Genomic DNA, 6,383 nt, shown 5'->3' with positions numbered 1-6,383 from the left:
CCTAGCAATTCTATTGATAACGACGGAGGATAGAGAATAAGGAAACTTACCAGCCATTCTAACTAGATAAATGGGCTACGATTACGTCAGAGAAAGAGAAAACGTTCGGGTTGTTCATGGGCTTTGCCTGAAAGGAATTCATTAGGTTTTTCTAGGGTAATATTTTGTTTCGCTAAGAGGAATCGAGTAAATTATCCTATAAAAAATAGAAGTCAACAAAATTTCAGAAAAGCCTCAAAGCAAATTTGACCCAATTGAAACTAAATTGCACCTTAACGAAGACCTGCCACACCAACAATTAGGAAACAAACAAAAGGAAAAACAAATCAAACTAAGTTCAATAACAACTCATTAATGAAATCAATTTGACAGAAAATGCAAAATGTAGCACATGCATATAACCTTAGAAAAGAAAGGGTTTAGAGATGTGAGTTTTACTTGCGCAGGTGCGGCGTCTGATAAAAAGTGGGTTTGCTCGTTGATTCTAAAAAACATTTTCTTTGGAGGGAACAATTAGTGGGCCAAAATATATTGGAGGGAAGATATAAAATAATAAATCTAACCTCTAGTGGACATTACCCCAATGGCCACGCAAAACATGTACATTTTCGACAAATATGTAATTGCCGCGAACATTTGACCTTTGCGAATGAATTAACGACAACTAGTTGATTGCCATTAAATAAACGCCACTAAAAGACTTTTTTGTAGTAGTGACAAAAACTAGTGAGACTTCTTCGGCTCCAAAATCGAAACCGAAGTTGTCAGATTTTGTCCCATCTAACTACGTAACAACCAGGGATTTCAAGGCCGAGAGGCCTTCTCAACAAGGGGACCGGGGTGCTGATATATCCGACTATATATGCACAATTCCCAGAATAAACTCGAGCAAGTCAAGGAGGACTGTGGTTGGAAAGATATGGAGGTCATTATTCCCAAGCATGCTGAAGCCATAACGACCCATGTGGAGGGGTATCTGAGTGTTTATACATACCCCTTCACATTTAGTCCACTCAACCCGGTGATCGTGGATTTTTGCAAGAAGTACGAAATCTGCCTCGGTCAGATCCACCCCTCGTTTTGGAGGATCGTTGTGCTTCTTCATTATTTTACTGATAATGTGAACGAGACCTTCACGGTCAACCACCTCATCCATTTGTATAGTCCTTGGGTATTTCCGGGGGGGCATGATCAAGCTCACGAAACAAGTAAGGAAAGCTCCCTTCTCTAGCCTTGATGAGAACAGAGACCGAGGCTGGCAGGAAAGATTTGTTCGGGTCAGGACCGAGGATCTAATCCCTAACGATAAGATGCTGTTTACCGAGAAGTGGAACCCGACTCGTAAGCTGCTTATATTTTCAAAACAACCTGGTGGTATTTCTGACGCTTTATTTGTGATAAACTTTAACTGTGCTCGTGTGTTTGTACAACGTAGTTCCCAACTTGGAGGAGTGGATTGGGACAATCTATTCTCAACTTACCTACGCCAGATGCAACTGGCGTTCATTATCCAAGGGTCGATGGGAGGCCTAGAATCACAGTGAGTTTCTGACCGAGGTTCCTACCTTCTCTCTTACGTTACACCATCCCTTACTTACTTATTTTGTTCTTCCTTCTTTGCAGGCCTTTCAAAGGCCACCAAGATCCGGGGGCATAATGAAGAAGAGGCCTCGGACGATGAACCCGACACCGAGGGCCCTTCTAAGCACCCTACCCATCTGCAAACCGGGGTCAAGGCCGCCTAGGAAGATAGGGTTGAGAAGAGGAAAAGAGGATCCTTCGAATATTCTAGTGCTCCTTCTGAGGGCAGAAAGAGATCGAGACCTATAGATAAGGAGGCCTCTGAGGAAGATGCCCGAGCTCGTGTTTTGGGATCCGAGGCCATTGACCTGCTTAAGGACCACTCCGATGACGAGAGCACGCCGTTAGTCATGCACCGACCTTCTGAGAAAAACACCAACCAAGAGCTAAGAAGCTCGACAGACACTATTTGACCGTTGGTGGAAAGTATAAATCAAGAGCCGATCGGCTTAAAAGATGATGCCTCGAGACTGGTGGGTTTGGAAACCCTTGGCTCAAGAGCCGAGGTGTTTAGAGACGCTGCCACCGAGCCTCCATCCACTCAGGGTTCGGAGAAAGATAAAGCCGGAGTAGCTAGGTTGAGGGCAGCACCTTCTTCCTCGAGATAGAAGGTACTTTACATTCCATCTATATATGGTATAAGTTCCATCCTTCCAATACAAGATGTGGCTTCGGCTGAGACCATTATTTGCATACAGGATTCGTCGCCTCGAGCGATGGGCGTTCCGTCCAATAGTGCTAGGGCCAACGGAAAAATGGCCGAGGGATCTGTAGCACCAGAGGAGGCAGCCGGTCATTTGCCCGAGAAAGATGATGCCCCGGCCGTGGGCTATTCAGGTTTTGAACATCTATCCATTCCCGTAGCCAATTGTTTCGGGGTCAATTCCAACCCCCGATTGGAGACTTTCCCTGCCCCAAGCGTAGACTCGAATAAAAAAAGGCCGGTCTCATTGATGGTGCCGGCCGATATGAACATGTTGTTTGGGTCGGTCGGGGTGGCCAGTTACCTGTACCCTCTCGTGACCTAAGAGGTTCGAAAGAAAATGAAGGAGGTTAGCGAATCCTGCCTCTTCAACAAGGCTCAACAGGCTTTGAATCGGGTATGTTTTCTTTCTTTTGTTTCCACACTTAACTTTATTTTCTTGTCTCATTCTAATGATTGCTCCTTCTTGTACTAGGCCTCCGTTCTCCACTATGAAAGTTTCCACCGATTTAGGTTGGGGGTGGACCGTCTCAAGGAGCAGCTCGAGAATAAAACTCAGGAGACAGAAGCGCTCAAGGAGCTCTACGAGCAGCAACTGGAGCATGCCTCGAGCTTTCCCAACCCCTCCACTCTTCAATCGAATTTGGCGAAGGCCCAGAATGAGTCCATCGAGGCTAAATGAAGCATGAACAGTTAGCGAAGAAGGTAAGGGCTTTCGAAGTTCATAACAAGTTGTTAACAACTGATGTTAACGTACTCCTTCTCAGGCCCGGGGTTATGCGACCCAGATTGACCAACTTCGGTCCGAGTCTTGACGAGATCAAATCCGAGCTCGAGAACTTCAAAAAAAAAAATATGATTGGTGTTTCCGTCGATCGGGATGCTCTCAAGGATCAGCTTTGTGTGATGGCAAAGCAGGCTGACAAACTTCGATCGAAACTTGCGTTGGCCTAGTCGGAGCGAGACAACCTTGGCCGAGACTCTGTCAATCTGCAGGCCAAATATAATAAAGCCCTGGGCCTAATCTCGAGTTATGATGGGATGTTAGCCCAGTAAAAGCTGATGTGAACGCGGCTGAGAGGTTTAGCGATACTTGGGCCGAGTATATACGGCATCTATCCCGAAGGGAGACCCTCGAAGAGATTCAGGCCACCGGAGTGGATTTTTCAAACATGATCGAGGAGGCCAAAAGACTCGAGGCTGAGGCAAAGGCCGTGTATGATCCCGAGGAGTCGGATAGCAACCTTAAGTCAGGTAATGGTGGTGCCGAGAGCTCGGATGAAGACCGGGCTTAGGAGTCTTAGATTTCTTTTTGTCTTTTAAACTTAAGGCCGTTTGTTTGAGCCTTTGTCAATCCTTGACATATATATAAAAAGATTTTTATCCGGCTTATTCACCGTTTTTCATTGCCTTGTATTTTGTGTTAAAGAATTAGAATATTCATTGGCTCGGTTGAATGTTTGTCTGATATAAGCCATTGCCTTGGCATGTATCACTGCTTTAGAAAAAATAAAATTTAAAACTCACTCTCGTACCTTGTACCACTTCATAAATTTGGGTTAGGTGTGAATATGTAAAAATCTAGTGTTAAGATGATATTATATCTATATGAATCTATTCTTGATGAATTCGGGTGGAAGATGGTCGTTTTGAAGTCAAACTAACAATTGAAGTTCTTAAGGGCTCTTAAATTCGCCTAAGTTTTGGTAGGTCTGTCTTCTGGGCGATTTTCATTCAAATGTGTTACTAATTTGGAAAAAATTTCTTGATGAAAGTTGTAGATCATTGAAATATATTTCCAATGGTAGGTCGCCCAGCCCGAGAAAAGTTATGTACAAAAAGTTATGTCCGTTTTACTGAAGGGCGCAAAAGCTGGAGATTTCGCCCAAAGTACGCCCGGAAAGTACGGGACGTCCTTTAAAGTACGGGACATCCTTTTAGGATGTACTTCTTCCGTTCCTCACTAGTTTTGGCAGCCAAAGTACGGGCTACAAGTACGGGACGTACTTTCACCGTTTCTAGCAGAGAATTGGGTTTAAAATGGGTATGGTCTTATTTTGTTCCCATTTTTTTTCATGCTCCCAAACCCTAAGGACGAAAATCATTCCTCCAAGTCTTCAAATCAAAGGTAAGAACACCCTTAACATTACTAATACATTCTAACATCAAACCCATGATTCTTGTGACCAAAACCTAGGGTTTGTAGTATAATTCTTACCAAAGTGATTCAATCTAGGGTTTGGGTGTTCTTCATTAGGAAAGTGAATTGTTAAACTTTGTTTAACGTATTAAGGTCTGTCTCTTTTTAAAATCTTTTTTTTTCTTTACTATGAAGGTGATTTGTATGTCTCTTTTAAAAATCCTTTTTGACTATGAAGGTGATTTGTATGTCTATATTTCAAAATTCGTCTTTTTATGTATGTCTAGATTTTCCCAAAAATCTTTCTTGAAGTATGTCTATATTCCAAAAATCATCTTTTCAACTATGTCTACTTGTGAAGTATGCTTATATTGTGAAAACATGAATTGTATTTGAGAATCCTTCCTTGATTGTTTGTATAAGTTATAATTCTTGTTTGGTGGAATTTATTTTAGAATTAAAGATGATTTCTTTTAGACAAGGTCATGCGTGTGTAGGGTCAAGCCCGCATCGAACCTTATACGAACTATACTACTTTGTGAACTCACTTTTCCCATTATTAGATGATTGAACTTAATCTTCTAAAGGTTGGACCTTAAACTTGTTTTGTTGTTGAATGGGTTTCTTGAACTTGAAATTGAATAAGAGATTTGAATAAGATTCTAAATCGGTTATGACTTGAAATGCTTCTATTTTGAGATGATGACTTGAGAAGTGAGATTCGGCTCTAAGCCATGATTAATGATTCGGTAATATGCCATGATTTGTATTTTGTTGGTGTTTGGGCCTGTATGGGAAAGATGTGCTAATCCAGAGGTCGATTAGCCGTTATGGGTCCTAACGTATCGATACGAGTATTGCTGGGTCGGTCCAGAGGACGATGACCTCCGTTGTTTTCTAGCCCAGAGTATCTATTGCTGTGCTAGTCCAGAGGACGATTAGCCTCCTTTGCTCCCTAGCGCGAAGTATCTATTGCTGTGCTAGTCCAGAGGACGATTAGCCTCCGTATCTTCCTAGACCAGAGTATCTATGGCTGTGCTAGTCCAGAGGACGATTAGCCTCTGTTGCTGCTAGTATCTATTGTTGTGCTAGTCCAGAGGGACGATTAGCCTCCGCGGTTTCCTAACCCGGAGTATCAATTGATTGATCTGCCTGTGAGTGTCTTGTTTCGTACTTTGATTAGCTTGTAAGTGGCTTGTTTCATATCTTGTTGCTTGTGAGTGGCTTATGGTGATTTAAATTCGTCAGTGAAATACTTGGCCTGGTAAATGGTAAGGAGTTAAGTTAATGTGTCTGTCATTGTTGGATTCTTTGATGACTCTTTAATGTTCTTTGACTCACTTTATTCTGGTTTGAAACCGTTATTTTCATTGATATCATTTTATTGATTTTATTCATTATATCTTATTTTGTTAACTATTGCCCCTTAGACACTATTTAGTACCCGGTACTCGAGCATACCATTATTGTTTTTTATGGTATTTTAGGTATCATTGAGGAGCAGGTTTGTGATACGCCTACGACTTAAGAGAACTTGCTACTTTCGATACTATTCGGTGAGCCCACATGATTGTTCGTGGGGCACCATTCTATCCTTACTTTTCGTATTTTAGTTTTGGGCTGCGTCCCGATGATTTAGACATTGCTCATTATCTTAGAAGCTCCATATTATACGTTAACGTGGGTAGTTGTTGAGTTATTGATTAACTCTCGTGCACGTTATTACGTTTGACTAAGTATTTGATGAATAAAGACTTAAGTCGCTAATTTAATTCATATATTTATGATTTGTACATTTATTTTATAAACTGTTGGAGGCGAATATTGAACCTGGCAGGTTCAAGTGTTGTTATTGCATCTTTCAAGCTCTTCCGATGCTGTTCATGACGTCGGATGCCAGTCACGTCTAGGGTGGGTTTTGGGGCATGACATACCTTTAACAATAGTATCGTTTTAGGT

Source organism: Lycium ferocissimum, chromosome 1 (genome assembly GCF_029784015.1).
Source record: "Lycium ferocissimum isolate CSIRO_LF1 chromosome 1, AGI_CSIRO_Lferr_CH_V1, whole genome shotgun sequence".
NCBI classification, from domain to species: Eukaryota; Viridiplantae; Streptophyta; class Magnoliopsida; order Solanales; family Solanaceae; genus Lycium; species Lycium ferocissimum.
The sequence above is the reverse complement of the archived record's forward strand: the minus strand, read 5'-3'. Positions refer to the sequence as shown.